The sequence below is a fragment of the Notamacropus eugenii genome, chromosome 5, assembly GCF_028372415.1.
Source record: "Notamacropus eugenii isolate mMacEug1 chromosome 5, mMacEug1.pri_v2, whole genome shotgun sequence".
NCBI classification, from domain to species: domain Eukaryota; kingdom Metazoa; phylum Chordata; class Mammalia; order Diprotodontia; family Macropodidae; genus Notamacropus; species Notamacropus eugenii.
This window is the reverse complement of record NC_092876.1, coordinates 281,283,628-281,303,235: the sequence shown is the minus strand read 5'-3', so window position 1 is coordinate 281,303,235 and position 19,608 is coordinate 281,283,628. Positions and strand designations below refer to the sequence as shown.

Sequence of the window (19,608 nt, the reverse complement as noted above, 5' to 3'; positions counted from 1 at the left end):
GTGGTAGTATATAGCTGTGGACCTCAAATGGACCTTCAAAGCCATTTTAATCCAACTCACTTATTACACAGAAGAAAAAACTGAGACCCAAGGAAGTTGTGACTTGCCCAAAGTATACATGTGGTGAGAGTTAGAGGTACGATTCCTACCCAGGGCCTCTGATTCCTTGACTATTTTTTTTTATCATACCATTTTGGGAATGAGCATGTACACATAAAAGCAATCATAAGACATATATAAAATAAAAACAAGGTGATTTGGGGATAAGGGAAAGACACCCAGAGGGATCAGGCTACAGTTTATCTCTAAGTTCATGCTTGAGCTCTGAAAGAAGTAAGGGATTGTAAGGGGAGGAGAGGAGGAGTCAGTCAGTGAGCAAGCATTTACTAAGTGCTTATTATTTCCAGACACTGTGCTAGCCGTTGGTGATTAAAAGAAAAGCAAAAACACAGGGGTCGCTGCTGTCAAGGACCTCACATTCTAATGGGGAAGATAACATGGACAGCAGCTATGTAGCCTTGATATATACAGTGTAAATGGATCTTCACTAAGAATGCAATTAGGACAAGAAAGTCCTCCTTTAGATGTTGGGATTTGAGCTGAATCTTGAAGGCAACCAGGAGGTGGAGGTGAGGAAGGTGAGCATTGCAAGGAAATGGTGCAAAGAATGGCAAGAAAGCCGATTTCACTGGTTCATGTAATATGGGGGGTGAGAGGGTGGGGGGGAAGCAACTAGGTAGTGCAGCAGATAGAGTGCTAGTCTTGGAGTGAGGAAGACCTGAGTTCAAATCCAGTCTCAGATACTTACCAGCTGTGTGACCCCAGACTTCTGTTTACCACAGTTTCCTCATCTGTCAAATGAGCTGGAGAAGGAAATCAGAAATCACTCTAGGATCTTTGCCAAGAAAACACCAAATGGAGTCACAAAGAATCAAACATGACTGAAGTGACTGAACAGCAGCAGAAACAACATGTAGGGAAAAGATTAAAAGTGTAAAAATGCCAGGAAGATAGGAAGGGGCTAGGATGAAATTCATTTCACACCATGGAGGACAGCCTATGCAAAGGCATGAAGAGGTGAGAATGAATGACCATCATAGGTGACCAACAGCATGAGGGCAACTTGGTTGAACTGTAGAGTGTGGGGTGGGGATAGATATGTAATAAATATCGACCTGAAGTCAGATTTTGAAGATTTGTAAATGAAAAATAAAGTGGTTTGGTTTTATCCTAGAGGCGATGAGTGGCTTTTTGAGTAGAAGAATGATATGTCAGACCTAAGCTTTAGGCTTATACCTCTGTGGTTAGCTGGGACCAATCAATCAGCAAGTACTGAAGTTCTTAATATGTGCCAGGTATTATGCTAAGCACTGGGGATATGAAGATAAATGTGAAATAGTCTTTGTCCTCAAGATGCTTCTAATTTGGCAGACAAAATATATACATAGAAATAGAGTTTTAATTTAAAAATATCTAGGTTTGATAGCTTAAAACTACACTGAGACTTTTGGGAATACCCTCTATGTACATAAGACATAAAAAATGAATAAAATATAGTTTTAGGAGGGAGATTACTAGCTACTGGGAGGGTCAGAAAAGCCTTCATGTAGAAGGGAGCACTTTAGCTGAGTTTTGAAGGGAACCAGGGATTTAAAGAAGTAGAAGTAAGCTGAGGGCTGACATGATCAGACAGTGCTTTAGGAAAATCACTTTAGTTTGGTTTGGAGAGAGAAGCGATGAGGCGGAAATACCAGGTAGGAAGCTGTTTCAATAGTCCAGGCTTAATAAGAGCCCGAACTAAGGTAGTAGCCATGTGAGGAAAAGATAGGACTATGGAAGTGATACTGTGGAAAACAGGAAAGAACAAACTTTGGTGACTGGTTGAACATGTCAGATGAGCAAGAGGAGACGATATCTTCAAAGTTATGAAGCTGAATGACATGGAGGATAGTTGTACCCTCTACAGCAAGGGCTCTTGAGCTTGGGTCCATAGCACACTAACATCTCTATGGATAGATTTCATGAAGTCCTTGAACTTAGGTGCAAAAAAAGTAACATCTGTATTTTCACTAGCCTTTTGTTTTTCCCTTATAATCTACTACATAATACATAGTGTATATTTTATACAATTTAAAAGCACTATTTCCAGAGGATCTGTGTTGTTGTTCAGTCATTCTTTGTGACCCCATTTGGAGTTTTCTTGGCAAAGATACTGAAATGGTTTGCCATTTCCTTCTCCAGCTCATTTTGCAGATGAGGAAACTGAGGCAAACAGGGTTATGTGCCTTGCCTAGGGTCACACAGCTAGTAAGTGTCCAAGACTGGATTTGAAGTGAGGTCTTCCTGACTCAAGAGACCTAGTGTTCTACCCACTGCTCCACACCATACTGCAACATAAAAAAGAACTTCTGTAATATAACAATTCAAAAATAATAATTTTATAGTTCAAATAATAATAAGTTCAAAAGATAAATGGGTTTTTGGGGGAAAGATAATGAGTTCTGCTTTAATCATATTGAGTTTGAGATGTCTTTGGGACATTTAGGAGACCAATTAAGATATTTACTGAAATATTCCAATCAAGAGATGATGAGCGTCTGGAGTAGAGCAGTTACTATGTGAGACCTGTGCTTTTGGGAAGACCACTTCTTAGGGAGGACAAATAGATGATGTTGTCACCAGGGTGACAGCTATGTGAGTGGAGAGAAGGGGGCACATATGATCACTTGCTAACCTAGGGTGACCTTCATGTGACAAGAAGGCAACAGAGGGAGACTTCAATAGAGGAACATTAAACAGTCATGTCTTTTTCTCCCATATGCTAATGAGAAGACATTCGGGTGCTAATTCAGGTCTATATTCTAAAACTATAATAAAGAATAGTTAAAATACTTGTGTCCTGTTAGAATCCATAATATTTTGAGGAACTCGAGGAACAGCTTTTCCTTTTTGTACCTGCAGCTGGTGTGTGGGGTTATATCTTGTCGTAATTGGAAACTGACATGTGGGGAATTTTAAATACATATGTTATCAAAACAGATGTTTCGCAGACTTCACAGCCCATCAGGAGGTCACCTAATCCTTCAGAAAGCAGCTTGGAATCTCCATTTAGTACCATGCATGCTTCTTTCATAATTTTTTGATCTCCAAAGTAGCTGTGTAGGAAATTTCAAATTTATTAACAACTTTGTGGATTTTTTTTAATGGTAAGATGGCAGTTTCAGTAAACCTAAGAAATTCTGTGCTGTGCTCCCTAGAGGCACATTATTGAATAATACTACTTGTGTAGTGATAAATCTATGATAGGCAAGTAAATACTCTTTAGAACTTTGAGGCCATATTTTCTGAAAGACAAACACATTCCTTTTGATACAAAGGTATAATTAAATGCAGGAATGAACTCCATAAAGCAATCCTTTGGATGCAGACTTCAAAACACATGGTCAGGGACATTTACCCATCTCCTCTAATTACTAGAAAAGCTTTTACAATGAAGTTCATATTTTTATACTGGCAGACCTCTTCTATAGCTTTGTGTCCCCAGGGAAGGGAACAGGTTATGTTCCTGTTTTGCTTGATACTGACAAATGTTTTTAATAGCTTGAGAATTTGGTTCTTTCCTATATAACTAAAGGTGTCATCTACTCAACCCCATCTTCACTTTGAGGAAGTCCATTGAGGATAGAGGTAGAGGTCAGGCCCTTGTCAGTTCACCATTCTAAGCCAGGTTTGTGTTTGAGAAGAGAAAGCCAGGTGTCAGTGACCAATTATGGGTATGATGGAAGAGGGAAGAGGGATAGATATGTCCCTGTTTAATCCCATGGATGATTTTTTTATGACTTTTGGAATATATGGGCTCCTGTGTAAAATGTCTTATTATTGTCTCTCCTGGTTTTGTTTGTACTGTGTGAATGCTGATAATTTTGTGAATTTATTTTGTAACCCACAACCTTGCTTCAGTTAGTTTTCTTTGCTGATTTTGTGGGATTTCCTAAGTATATAATTATACAAAATGGGGTGATTAGACTCAGTGACACATAAGGTTTCTTCCAGCTTTAATCTAGGATCCTATGATTCTGTGTTGCATGTCATATGCAAATAGGGATAATTTCTTTTCCTCTTTGCTGACATTTGCAGCTTTGATTTTGTTTTCTTGTTTTATTTCTATAAAAATCATTGCTAGAACTATGTCAAATTATATCTAAGAGAGAGGGCATATTTACATAGGCTTCTGGGGCAGGAATATTCCTAAAATGCCTGAGATGCTCACACTCTCTGCTACTAGAATAGAACTTACCATGTTCTCTCCTCTGAATTATACAGAGTGTCCTAAAAGTCTTAATGTAGTTTTAAGCTTTATTAACTAACCATTGTTCAAGTTGTAAGTTTTAACTTGCTCTAATTCTTTTGGGACACCCTGTATTTATTTTTGTAGGTGTTAAATTGTCTCTATTAGATTGTAATTTCCTTGAGGGCAGAAACAATGTCTTATTTATCTGTATATCTAACCTTTCACTTAATACGATGCTCTTTGTATAGTTGGCACTTTGATAAATTTTTTTGTATAAAATTAAAATTATTTTTCTAATAATTCTTTCTCTTCTCCTGTCTGGGACTACTCAGGGAATTATAAAGATGAAATAAAAATGAATAAAATGTGAAATAAAGGTTGAAAATGGGAGGGAATTGTTATGAGAATTTGAACTTTCATATTTTCCATAGGCATTTAAAATTGGCGTACTTGAATATTTAATTCTTGTAAGATTTGAAAAAACTTATTGAATAAAAGAATTACCTTCTTGTATAATAATAATTTATCTTAAGGCATGCGAAGTGCTCCCCCAGTCCACAACAACACAGTGAATTAATTAATTAAACTGAGGCTCTGAGAAGTTGAGACTTCCCCATGGTTATACACCTAGTGCTAGAGGTGAGATTCAAACCCAGGTCTCCTGACTCTGAGTCTAACTTTCTGTCTACTACACCATAATCTGTATTATGACAGATTGATATCACTTCTTCCTTCTTAGAAACTTGAGTATTTATGAAGGACCCCATCTTGTGTCCTATCATTAGGGAATAATTAACTAGGTATCTCTCCACACCCAAGTTTTCAGATCTAGGAAGATGGAGAGATATGGGCTAGGTAATAATAAGACATATGCACTGAAAAAAAAAAAGAAAACGAACAATATAAGGCATTTATATTGTACTATATTGTTATAAGGCATTATATTGGCCATATGCCAAGGGAGTAGTCTAGACAGCTTCTGAAAGCTGGATAGACAGATGGATCTATTTTACCTTTCTTTGTATCCCCAGTCCTTAGCACAATGTTTCACAGGGGTGGGGAACTTGCAGCCTTGAGACCACAGGAGACCCTCTAGGTCCTCAAGTGCAGCCCTTTGACTGAATCCAAACTTCACAGAACAAATCCCTTTAATAAAAGACTGAAAATGTTTCAACCTAGAGGGCCACATGTGGTCTCAAGGCCACAGGTCCCCACCCCTCCCCCCCAGCACATAATAGGTAATTAATAAATGCTTGTTGACTTGGCTTGACTTGCTATATGGTTCCAGAGGAGAGAGAGCTAGATTGCTGTAGTCCAGCTTGATCAAGCAATATTTCTTGGAGGAGGAGGGAATATCAACTGTCTTGAAGGATGGGTAGGGATTAGATGTATTACTGATACTGGCAATAGTCCATTCTCCATTCTGGGCAAAGCCATGAGGAAAACATACAGATAGAAAGGGTTTAAATCGTTAGGGTTTTGTGCTTGTGTGTGAGCATGCATTTGTATATTTAAGCACATCAAATAATTTCATTTGCCAGTGTAGAAAGCAGTCATTAGGGGAGATAAAGCCCAATCCAGTTTCCTTCCTGTTCCTAGTAATAGAGAAAACTCAAATGCTGGCATTAATTATTGACATTTTAACAATACTTTGCTAGTGTGGAAATGCTCATTAAAGACAATGTTTGTAATTGAATTTTTATAGAGTTATTTTATTTTCAGCATAATGGACTCACCTAGTCATAATTTAGACTTTATTCTCGTATTTAGTTTAGTAGTGGGAGGTGATAAATGATTGTTCCAAAATTAAAAGATCACTGTGTTCACATGAGATACAGTTTATATTGTTAAGGGCAAAATGCACATTACTATTCATGCCTTTTTAATTGACGAGCCTTTAAGGCTTTTGAAAGCTTTTAAAAGTTGTTTTGTCAACATTAGACCAGCTGCCTTGTAATTATGGCAGCTCTTCTCCCAGTTAAATTCTTTTAATAATGTGTTCAACCTGCCCATGCCAAAGTGCTTTAAACCTGTGATATATGCCATACAGAGCCTTTGGTTTACTTACAGATGGTTTGATTTTCTGGGCAACTATGTGCTAGAATTTTTAATGGAAATTTCAAAGTATAAAGATTTAGCAATTTCAAAGAGATCTGAATTCATTTGAAATGGTATATGTAAAATGAATTCCAACATCAGGACACTCCTCCCTTACTAAAATAATTGAAAAAGCCTTGAGATTTACACTTGATTCATGATAACCTAAATTCTTAATTTAAAGTCCAGTGATAGATTTCAGGATATTTGTGAAATTAGATGGGGAAAAAATAATCTTTATTATACTAATCTCTAACTAAAATTTAGCATTTCCTTCAATGATTTAAAAGTATTACTCAGATAAGGCTCCCAGGCTTCACCAGACTGCCAAGGGAGTCCAGATGACAAAAAAGGTTTCAGACCTTTGGATTAGACTCTGTATGTAATAAATCTGTTGTCAAATCTCTGTAGCTAGACCCTGATGGTGAAAGATATTTTGGACCAAAGGCATTCTGTTTGATGGGAGATCACAGTTTGCTAAGTGGTTAGGTGAAGCAGCTTTACACTTGCTACATGCAGATAATTGCCTATGACAGGTACTGCTACTTGGCTATTCCTTTGATACGTTGTTTTAGTGGCTTGGCATCAAGAGCTCTCTCTGAAAACTGAAACCTGATTCACTTCCCAAGAAGAAGGCAACCAAACCATTTCTTGGTCAGGAAGACGAAAAAATCCTTTATCTTGGGTCTGCTGATAGGTTACCCCCTCCAGATTGTCTTAATCAGAGAGAAGGGAGAAAAAAGAGGAAGATTCACTCTTCTGGGGCCAGGTGCCCTCAATGAATGGTTGCAAAATAAATTCCTTATGACTACTTTATTGGTGTTAATACTAGGTGCTACTGAGGCATATGGAGCCAAAACCTGCATCTTACTATAACTTCTGTCCACGGATCCCAGTTCTTCCTCTAGTCTAAAAATGCCTAAGTCCTAAAGTTAATCGTGAAATTTTGATCTTTCGGTGATTGCCAGAAGAAAATAGGTAGCATAGTGGATAGAGTACTGGACCTGGAGGCAGGAAGATATGAATGCAAATTCAGCCTTCGACACCTACTAGCTGTGTGATCCTAGGCAAGTCACTTAATTTGTCTCTGCCCTAGTTTCCTCATCTGTAAAATAGGGATGATAGTAACACCTGCCTCACAGGGTTGTTATAAGGATCAAGTAAGATAACATTTGTAAAGAGCTTTGCAGCCCTTAAAGTGTTGTATAACTGCTACTTGTTGATGATGATGGTGATAGTTATCATATCTTCATTATCATCATTATTATTACCACAATGGCCACACCAACATTACAGCAGCATTAAAGCTATTTGGCCTTTTGGTCCTGCATTGCCAAGTTTTTTTCAGGGGCTGCAGGTCAGCCACAGAAGACTTTGCTCCTTTGGATTTTGAACAGCCCTTTGTCTGCACTGTGATATGTAGAAGGGATGAATACTTTAGATGAGGCATTTATTGTGCTACAAAGCACATTTTATCATAGGGTTAGTATCTCAGAATAAGAACCAAAGTGCAGTTGAATCCTAAGAAATCCAGGGAGGAAGTCAGACATCTCTGTGCACTCTCAGTGGTAAAGGGACAAACTGAGGTTCTGTGATCTTCGTTCCTCACACACAATGAAACTAGGAGAACAAGTTGTGGCAGAATTGGTCTGAGTCATAAAGCTCTTAATCTCTAAAACATGGGAGACTGAAGATGTTCCATCATTTTGAGCTCAGGGTAGATAGCTCTTTAAAGTAGAGATCCTGAAATATGGCATTATTATGAAGAGAATGAGAATTTAATTAAAAGTTTCTTAAACTAAGTTGATTAGTTTTTCCCTTATTGGTCCCAAACCAATTTCTTGTATTGCCTAAGTTACATTGGGTGCTCCTTCTCTGGGTTGTGAATGTTCCATTTGGATACATCAAAGAATAAACCTGTGGATCTCAGCCTTTTTTCTATTGATCAAAGTTTTTAATTAACTTTGCACTTTTTTTTTGGCAGAGTAGGGGAGAAAATCATCCTTTTTTTTCCCCCCAAGCACACAGCTTCCATTTGTGTGATATCAGTTGAGGTAGGGTGTTGTGGTTTCACCACAATTACTCCTCCTATTTGTCTGGGTCAGAGCCCACAGTCTAGCTAATCTGAGCATGCAAACACTAGCTATTGCATATGAGTTATCAAAGCCTTGCAAATAGTTTTAGAAAAGCTTTAGGGCTATAAAATTTATCCAAGGACTAAAATTTTGGCTTTGGTACCATCCAAAAATCACAAGCCCCACCTGTTCTCACATGTTAAAGAGGGTTTAAAAAAATAAAGACCTCAGGCTCCTATATGTTATATAAAATCAGTTCCAAAACAATACTACCATCACTAAGGCAAATGGGTAGAACTGTCTCCTATCCCCCATCATAGGATTTTTGAATGACAGACTCTAAATTTGGGAAGGGACTTAATCTAGTCTCTTCTCTACTGACAGAATTCCCAAGACAACATCTAAGAAGTCTTTCAGCCTCTGTTAGAATGCTTTCAGTGGTGTTGATGGTATGGGAGAAGGGCCACTTTCAGTCGTCCTGATCTCTATCTTGCCATTGGACCCAGATGGCTACGGAGGAGAAAATGAGGCTGATGAATTTGTACAGCCCTCCCTCATTTAAATCTAATTCTCTTGTATGTCATGGCATCACCTCCCTGATGTCATGGTCCTCTTCAAGAATGAAGGACTAATAACAACTTCTGGTAGGGGTAGATTTGGTGGTTCGTGGGTAAGGAAGAAGAGCGCTCACTACTTGAGCCCATTCAATTTTTGGACATTTCTTATGACCCTACCCATGTTTCCATGTGCTCACACACATCCTAGTCTACATTGATACTCTACAGCTAGCCACCTGGTAAATTAGACATCCTTCCCTTTCCCTGGAGTAGATAAACTCAAGGGATAAAAACTTAAAGACATACACTTCCAAGGTAATTCTCTCCTGCCCTATAAAATACAACTACAATTGAGCAGACACTTCATATGGGATTTCCTCATGCACATTTAGATAATTAAATACATTACACACCTACTATTATGTCAAATATCAGTCAACATGCAAGAGATAATCAGACCGTCAAAAGAAGTGATTTTTATTGCTTAAAAAAGTTATGTTGGCATACTTCTCCCTCCAACCCTCCATATATAACATATATGCATATATATTTTAGTCTTAGAAAAGAATGCTTTTTCTTCTGCTGCCTTCATCATAGCCTTTCTACACATACACAAACACACAGACATACACACTCATACTCTGTCTAGCCAGTATAATTTTCTTGGTTGCCTCTGCATTATTTTTCTTTCATGAAATCTGCATAAATCCCAATCTCTTCACTGTCCTCATGTTGCTCATGAACAGGCCAAGAAAGGGCAGAAAGGCAGTGCTGAAGGTAGCAGAAGATGAAATAATCTCAAGACCAACATCAGGAAAGAAAGAGGAACTACCACACTCTCCCTTCCTTTGTCTTGAATAATCTTTATCTTCTTTCTGGGATTTCAATAGCAATTATATCTAGGATGTATAGAATACTTTAAAGTTTATAAAGCATTACACATGTGATATCTTTTTGAATTCTTACAACAACCCTGTGAGGTACATGCTACACTTTCCAGATAAGGAAGCTGAGTCTGAGAGCACTTAAGTGACTTTCTCAGAGTCACCCAGTTAGTAAGCTTCTGAGGTGAGATTGCTGACAACCAATTCCAAATGCTATCAACTACACCATCATCCACTGCAAAACAGAAACCAGGGTGGAATCAGCTTCTTCCCCTTTAAAGAACTGAAAGAGTGTCTTGTCATCGCCCAGGATCTCATAGACTTCTAGAATTGCAAAGTTAGAAAGGACCTCAAAAGTCATTTAATCCAACCTATACCTGAATAGAATTCCTCAATACAAAAGCGCATCCCCCAAATATGGTCATGTAGCTTCTGCCTGAAGATCTCTGATAATGGGGAAATCACTGTCTTCTAAGGCACATCATCATTTTGTTGCTGTTCAGTCATTTCAGTCATGTCCAACTCTTTGTGACCCCATTTGGATTTTTTTGACAAAGATACTGGAGTGGTTTGTCATTTCCTTTTCTAGTTTACAGATGAGGAAACTGAGGCAAACAGGGTTAAATGACTTGCCCAGGATGACACAGCTAGTAAGTGTCTGAGGCCACATACTCTCATAAGCCTCGTAAACATGAGTCTTCTTGATTCCAGGGCTATCTACTGCCACCACCTAGCTTCCCTAATATAATTGTTAGGAAATTTCCTCTCATATCCCAAATTCACTGTTCTGTGGCTTCTGTTCTGGGACCCAGCAGACTGAATCTAAGTCATTTTCCTTCAGACTGGCTTCCTTCTTTTCTTCTAACAGACTTTGTGATCTTTACAGAGAGAGATCAAATATTTCCTATGTTGGTTTTTTCCTGGTCTGAACATTCCCAGTTCTTCTGACTGCTCCCCATATGGGATGCTTTTATGTTCCCTCACCATCATGGTCACCGCTCCTAGACAATTTTCAGTTTGTCAGTATCCCATCTAAAACATCTAACAAGATATTCCATAGGTGGTTTGATGTAGGGAAGAGTACAGAAGGCTGTAGTGAACTGCCCTCTTCATTTTTAGGATACCATGCAAACTAATCAACCTTTATGGCTGCCATATCATGTGTTGACTCATCTTGAAACTGTAGTGTAATAATGCCTTCAGACCTTATTTATAAGAACTCATCCAGATACATTTCTCCACATATTGTAATTGAGCAATTTATTTTAAAAAATTTATCCTGTTTTTATTGATAACTTTTATTTTTATGTATCTCCATTCCCCTAGGCACTGAGCCTTCATTCCTTATTATAAATATTCAAAAAGCAGTCCAGGAAAACTAACCCAACACATCAGCCATGTCTGTTAGTATATGCAGTGTTTCATATCCATCATTCTTTATTTTTGCAAAGAAAGGAGGGGAGTGCATTTTCTCATTTCTTCTGAGAGGTCATTAGGTCATTGGAATCATGCGCATTTCTGTTTGTTTTTCTCATTTGTTTTTTTTAACTCTTTCCATGTAGTTGCTCATATTGTTATCCCAGTTTAGCTTATTCCTCTTTGTATCAGATCATAAAAGTCTTTCCATGCTTCTCTGAATTCTTTATCATTGTCATTTCTTATAAAATAATAACATTACATCGTATTCATACACCACAATTTGTTTTGTGATTGAGGCATTTCAGTCATGACCCCATTTGGGTTTTTTTTTGTTTTTTGTTTTTGGCAAAGGTACTGAAGTGGTTTTGCCCTTTCCTTCTCCTGTTCATTTTACAGATGAAGAAACAGGTGAACAGGGTTAAGTGACTTTCCCAGAGTCACATAGGAAGTAAGGTCTGAGGTCAGATCTGAGCACAGGTCCTCCTGACTCTAGGGACTGAGCTCTATCCTGTGTAACACCTAGCTTTTTGAAACTGAAATTGAAAGAAATTTAGAATAATGGCAGGATGAGAGTAATAGAAAAAAATTCCACTGAAGGAGAGAGGTTTCTGCTTAATATACAGAAGAATTTTCTAACGGTTAAAGTCTCCCCTCCCTCAAATAGAATGGACTATTATATAAAGTAGTGAGTTACCTGCCACTAAATGATTAAATAACTCTAAATGACCATTAGGCAGGGCCTGGTAGAGGAAATTCTTGCATTGGGGAGGAGGTTGGAATAGATGATCTCTAAGATTTCTAAGCTTTTATGATATAGTTGGAATAATTTCATGTATGGAGATATAAAATATTTAATTATTTGTTTTGATCATCTGACTAGTTAAAATGTGTGAGCAAACACGGATTAAGGAAATTCAAACTTATCCAACACTTTCTGTAAACCTCTTCAAAATCTCTTAGAAATTTGTTCTGTGCTCATTGAAAATGTGCTGTCCTTTGAATACCAAAGTGTTTCTGTTGGCCCACTATACTTTATTAAAATAAGCAGCTTGAAATGGAGTTATAAATAGACTGCATTACAATAGTTTTCCTGATCCAGTATTTTCAGAGGCTGCCTAAATATGTGACCCTGACTGTCAGTGAAAATGTTGAACTAGATTTTTCCCTAAATAAAGAGGACTTATGAGCTTATGCCTCAAGTGCCTATATCAAAGTCGGAGTTGCACACATTATCATTGACAATGTGCAAATGTTTTACGCAGAAAAAAACTGCATTTGTTTAAGAGGATTGATGAAGGATTTGCTCATAGAGTTACCTGACATTTTTTCCAAGGTCCCTTTTGGAATGTGCTTTCTGGGTGGCTGTAGAGATGAATACATCAATAAAAATCTCACCTGGCCCATGTTAACATGCTTATTTTATTTCTACCCTCTGTAGTGATCATATTCCCCAAGAGCTATTTTTCTGGGCTTGTTGACTGATATAGCCATAAATATATCCCCGAAGGCTAAAACTGTAGCTATTTCAGCACAGTTGGAACAAAAATAAATGTCCCACTGTTTTAGTATTACAAATTATAACCCCATTCACTGCAGGATGAAATTTGAGGTGGAGGGTGTAACTCAACTTCCATTCTTTTCCATGAAGGAAAAAGTAAGATTTAAAAAACAGATGGTTAATCACACAGCTGTGACTAGCTATTGGCTGCCTGGTTAATTCCTTGCTTTTTGAATCAAAGAGCCCATTATCATGCAATGAGCCACCACCTTTTTCAGGAGTAATTGACTACCCTCCTTACTTGATGTCAAAAATTCTGTGAGTTAGTTTCGAGTAGAGCTATATACACCCTTGTCTTAGAGGGGACAAATAATACATTGGCTTTTTCTCATTACAATATAATTCACATCAAATACAGTATGCCTGCCAGTAATTTCGTGTTGGTGGGTCTTATTTGTAAAGCAGTGAATGACCAGAACTCTTACAGGTGGGGATGAAGAATGACCATTCTTATTTGAGTTTCATATGTTGCTGAGATGCACACGATGGATATAAGTAAATGGCAACATATAACTTAAAAGGAAGAAAGTCAAAGCCAAGCAGGAGTAAAAGATTTCACCCGGGAAATGTGTGATAGAAATAGAACATACACTGCTCTCCTGGTGAAGGTGAAGGATGACAGATAGACAGCAAGAGTGCTCCCTTGTTACTCACATGATGTCAAGAGGAAAGTAAAATTATATCAGAGTGTGGACAAGAGAAGGAGAGAATAAGCACACATTACTGCATCACAATCTACATCTCTGGAGGTTGCATCCAAATCAATAAGCCCAGAGATTCATGTGAGTATTTGAAAGAGAAAGTGAGCATTTGTAGAATCATTCATTCACTATTAGCTTAGTGCCTACTATGTGCAAGGTGGGGCATTTGGATAGAGCGCTGACCTTGGAGTCAGGAAGAATCATCTTAAGTTGAAATCTGGTCTCAGACATTTAACCTTGGGCAAGTCGCTTAACCCTGCTTGTCTCAGTTTCTTCATCTGTAAAATTATCTGTAGTAGGAAATGGCAAATCACTCTAGTATTTTTGTCAAGAAAACCCCAAATGGTGTCATGAAGAGTCAAACATGACTGAACAACAAAAAAATGTTCAAGGTACAGAATATCTGATTATCCTTAAGGTTTTTTTTTCTCTCTTAGAAGTTGGAATAATATAGTTAGTCTTATACAACATGATTATTATGGAAGTCTTTTGCAAAACTACACATATATAGCCTATATTGAATTGCTTGCCTTCTCAGTGGGGGTAGGTGGGGAGGGAGGAAGGGAGAGAAGTTGGAATTCAAAGTATTAGAAACGAATGCTGAGAATTGTTTTTGCATACAACTGGGAAATAAGAAATACAGGTAATGGGGTATAGAAATCTATCTTGCCCTACAAGAAAAGAGAGAAGATGGGGATAAGGGAAGGCAGGGATATGATAGAAAGGAGGGCAGATTGAGGGAAGGGGTAATCAGAATACAAGTATGTTATGGGGTGGGGGGAGAGGAGAGATGGGGAGAAAATTTGGAACTCAAAATTTTGTGGAAATGAATGTCGAAAACTAAAAATAAATAAATAAACATTTAAAAAATTAAAAAAAAAAGAAACTGGAGGAAAAAAAGAAGTTGGGATAGCCAATTAAACTAATTCTTCAACTCATTTAAATTTATCTTCATCTTCCCTTCTCCCTACCATTTTGACTATTCTTGCCCTGTGATTGGCTACTTTAGTGCATACAAGAACTTATTTTATAAAACTGATTCTCAAACACATCTAGTGTAATTTCCTCTACCCCAATTGTCCTCTTGCCAGGGTTTCATGGTCCTCTATGTTCTAAATCGTTCTTTTGGAAATACCTTTTTTATTCCAATTATTTCTCTTTAGGCGTTCTAACAGAGTTTAAAGGTGTTTAAGAAGGTAGTATTTTGGGACTCTCTAAAAGAGATTTGAAAAAAGTGTATTAATATCATTCACATAGCCCCGAGTTTGTTACTAATATCACCAAAAGCTGTTCTACACTTTTTTTTTTTTTTTCAGCTAAACTAGGTTGTAAGGTCCTTGAGGTCAAGGACCCTATTTTATCTTTGAATCTTCCCAAGATAGGTATCTCCATAGAAGACACTTAATGTTTGTTTAATAAAGGGTGCCATGACCCCCTCAGAAGTTCTCTGATAGACTTGTAAGTGGGCTCTAAATTTCAAGTTGAAGAAGCAAGAAAGTTCAAGGAAGAACACTTGAATAATCACTGTTGAAATTTTGATCCATTAGATTTTTCTTCATAGTAGCTTATGGAAAGAGTGCCAAGGGGGAAAAGCGGTTGGAATTCATGGCTATAGAGACATTTCAAATATAATATGTGTTTATCATTTAACATTTCCTCCTTGCTCAGAATTTGCTGTATTAAAATTCCCTACCTTGTCTAAACTTGAATATGTCCTTATTTCATTGCTTTACGAATTCAGTTGCAGCTTGATTGTATATAGTGTAAAGCTACAGCTAGCATAGGGTAAATAGAGCTTTGCCTTGGGGTGCTGATATCCAAGTAGACCAGAATCCTCCCTATGAAAATAAGATTCCTCCCCATGGTTACTGCCATCATTGAATTCTGCCCTATGACCCTCCAGAGGTGCTGGATACAATTGTCCACAGTTATTATCCCCATAGCACTCCTTTCCCAAGGTTGAGCTTTCTTCCTAATTCCCAGGGTAGCTGGGACTAGGACTTTGGAAGATCTGGAGCAGCCAACTGTACTAGGACTTCTAAGCCACCTCTGTGCCACCCCCATGCCCATCTAAATTTGTCCATTGTAGTTGGGGCTCTGATAGAGTACAAATATTTGAACTTTACTTATGAAGCATATTATAGTACTAAAAGAACTGAAATAGGAATTGTGAGACCTGTCAAAAATTAATTAGCTGAGTTAAATGGAGCAAACTTCTGCACTTCATTTCTTAGCTATCTAATGGGCTAGCAGACTATAAACTCCCTGGGGCCAGGGACTATGCCGTTTTTCGTCTTGGTATTACTAGTACTTTGCACTTCGTAGACATTTATTAAATGTTTATTCAGCTAAATAGGGATAATAATACTTCCCTTACAGAACTCATCAAGTTGTTCTGAGAATCAAACCAGAAGTTGTGTTAAGTCCTTGGAAAAGTATAAATTATGAAGGTATGTATTTCTTCAGTTGTCTCTGTGTCTATGTATCTTAACAGTTTTAATGTGTCTTAACATCTGTGTATCAGGATAAAGGTTTTTAGGGGCATTATGATATTTGGGGATATCCAGATACCCACTAGAAGTTTTTATTCTGCCCCCTATAACTCCCATCCTGTGCTAGTTGCTTACATTTTTATTGGTCTGATGACTATTTCGAAGGTCACATTAAAACAAAATTCCTACATCGGATCCTAATCAAAGCTGTATATGTCTGACTTGTTCTGCATAGCACTGCATGTACCTGGGTATTTAATGGTGATAATGAGAGAACATATTTTGAAAGAGAAAAAATTACAGAATAGCTTTTAACAAGTTGACTCAAGTCTCCTTCATTCCCTGTTTGTGGATAACTGACAGTGGGTAATAAGTGGAGAGGAAAAATACCCCTTTTCCTTCTCTCTTGCTTGTTAATAATGTAGACACCACAATACAGAAACCCAGAGAGCCCTTGATCTACAATTTCCAGTGTAGAATAGTGTTGTGGTTTGTTTTTTTTAAAGTATGCTCTACAGAGTGCATTTCTGAAATACTATTTCAACATATGTAGTACATCAGTTGGAAAGAGGGCCAGCAGAATTCCCAGAGACAACTAGCAGCAATTTCAAATAAATTTCAGCGAGCTTTGAGTGATAAGAGAGGGATTAATTTCTCAGCAGGAGTAGTTGTTTGTGGTGCAGAATCCAAGACTAACAGTGAGTTTGCAAATCCTGTGAAGTTGTGACCCTAGAAAGACAGGGAATTTAAAAGATATACATGTACAGAAAAATCCTGTTCCTGTCCTTTCTTTCTAGTTTGCTTGGAACTCTTCTGATTCCTCATAAAATGCTTTAATTGGAAATTAAAATTTGATTTTGAGATTAGTTGAGCACACTTGGACTGTGGAAGAACATGGCCTGATCAGACCTGCTCTGATTGGCAATGTCTCAACTTTCTGAATAACTAATGAGCTTCAGGGCGGCTAGTTCTGGCTGAAAGGACACCTGACTGCTTTCCATACCTAGTATTCATTTATTGCTTCTGCTATTTACTTGTCAGACTTTCACATTCTTAACACATCCTCACCTGATCACCCAAGACTTTAAAACCAAGTGAAACTAACACAAATTCTGAAGCATTTGGAAAGTTTTTCTTTGTTTGTTTGGTTTGGTTTTGCTTTTTACAGTTTCCAACAGTCCGTGCTCATTTCTGTTTTGGCATGGTGGGCTGAATAAAATCAGTGTAGAGCTTAGTTTTTAAAAGATATTAGATCAAAATAAAATACTAATGGTGATTTTGGTTCTATTGTTGTATGATACTGATTATTGTGATGATGAAATTATTAATTAGTTAAATTGATCTTAAATGAGCTATAGCACACAGACCAAGTTAGGGAACTCTCTACTTAACACCTACTTTTCCCCAGTCCCAGGACTAGTAGAGAGCTAATGGTCCTTTGCTTGCATGGTAGCCTGTGGAAAACTTAACACTTCCTAGCAGAGGGCCATCTACATAAGTAGCTATTCTAGAATCTGAAGCAAATTAAATTGAGCTGGAGGGGCTGAGGTGGCACTGAGATTTTCCTTCGGTGGGTATGTTCTGAGAGAGAAGGAAGCCCTCCTCTCCCCCTAACTCAGTTGGCCTACAATGCCACTCCGTTTTCTGGACCCCATCTGCCAACTCACTCCCGCTCCAAATACATTTTCATGGGGTGTGAGTTGGGAGAAAATTACAAAACACAGGGATAATTTTCTCTGTTCTGTTTTGCAGTGGAAGCCTGATACCCTCTCCAAAATGTTGTTAACATCTGGCATAAAACTTCAGCAGAACAATTCCACGGTGCAGAAAGAGGAGCATTAGGCTTGTACCTTTTGAGAGGTAGTCTGTATCCCATCGCAAAACCGGCCATAATTGTTAATATTTATACAACACTTTAATTTGCTTCTTACAGCCACTCTGTGAGGGAAGTTATTGTGGTATTATTATCCTGGAGGAAATACCTGAGGTACTCTTATCCTAGGGAAAGTCTTCCAAGTAGTGGTATTATTATACAATAATAATAATGATAGTTCTGTGGATGAGGAAACTGAGGGTCTGTGGTAACATCACTAGCAAATATCAGAAACGAGATCAGAATTTGCCTCTCCCAACTTTACAACACTCTTCCCATTATCCCACTCTGATAACAACTCAGTGTTGTGGAAAGCTAGAACCATTCCCACAAGGCTATGCCTCTACCTTCCCTGTAGTACCTAGTCTCATTTGTATGAACTGATGAAGAGTTATATGAGCAGAACTAGAACAATTTATGTAACAACACTGTAAATGTTTAAACATTCACAATGAAACTTTGGAAGACTTAAGAACTCTGATCAACAACAGTGTCCAACAGTAATTCTGGATGATCTTTGATGAAACTTCATACCTATGATGGTATGGTGGATGATAGACTCGTAAATAGAGATATCTATACGTGTGTGTGCATGTGTAACAATAAAGTAACTTACAAATAAAGCTTATCTGCCTTCTAAAAATCACAATCTTTACTTAAACATGTACACAAAAATTTTCCCTTAAACATTCCTCCCTAAAAAAAAGTATTTCTTTTTCATAAAAGCAGCTTAAAATTTATCCTAATGTTAAAAAGATAATCACTAAACTTTCATGAAGTAAATTGATTGAAAACCTCTAAACTGGCAGATATCTTTGTCTTATACAACCTTAAGGCAAAAAATTTTTTAAATTGAAATTTATTAAAACTAAGTTGGTATAAAATATCTTTAAGTTTCAATAGCTACATAGCTTTAGATCTATATCTATATCTACATTGGTGGTGGTGGTGGTGGTGGTGGTGGGGTGTGTGTGTGTGTGTGTGTGTGTGTGTGTATGTGTGTGTGAGAGAGAGAGAGAGAGAGAGAGAGAGAGAGAGAGAGAGAGAGAGAGAGAGAAAGTACATGTGTGTGCGCATGAATGTGTGATGGTCAAGGCAAGAATTAGTTTTACTTGACAAAAAAACCTTGACTCTGCTTGACTGGTCCTGAGGGAGTTAGGCGGTGCAGTGGATAGAGCCCTGGATCTGGCATGAAGAGAACCTGAATTGTAATACAACCTCAGACACATAATAACTATGTGATCCTGGACAAGTTGCCTGACTTCTATTTGCCTTGGTATTTTCATCTGTAAGAATGGAGATAATATTAGCACCTCCCTACCAGGGTTCTCATGAGCATAAAAAGAGATCATATTTACAAAGCACTTTGCAAACCTTAAGGTGCTATATAAATACTTGCTGTGCATATTTCTTATGAGGATTGTTTTCTTTTTCAATGGAGAAGGGGTTATACATATACATGTGTATATGTATGTATGGAGAGAGAGAGAGAGAGAGAGAGAGAGAGAGAGAGAGAGAGAGAGAGAGAGAGAGAGAGAATAGATTTTTGTTCATTTATTTTTTTTTTTATTTTGTAATGTTTAACAATCACTGCCATACAATTGTGATTTTATCCCCCCCACCTACCCCCCACTCCCCCCCTCCCTCCCCACGACTGCATA

General features: G+C 37.7%; 1 protein-coding gene across 10 annotated transcripts in view; it reads left to right on the top strand.

Moving 5' to 3' along the window:
- The window catches only part of LYPD6 (LY6/PLAUR domain containing 6), a 156,207-nt gene that overhangs the window by 22,429 nt on the left and 114,170 nt on the right, over positions 1–19,608 (top strand). For 7 of the 10 annotated variants that reach the window (XM_072613115.1, XM_072613116.1, XM_072613114.1 and 4 more), the window contains exon 2: positions 15,962–16,032. The exons of the other annotated variants lie outside the window; for them this stretch is intronic. The gene's annotated coding sequence lies outside the window, so the exon portion shown is untranslated. The remainder of the gene's footprint in view (positions 1–15,961; positions 16,033–19,608) is intronic. 10 annotated transcript variants of the gene reach the window in all.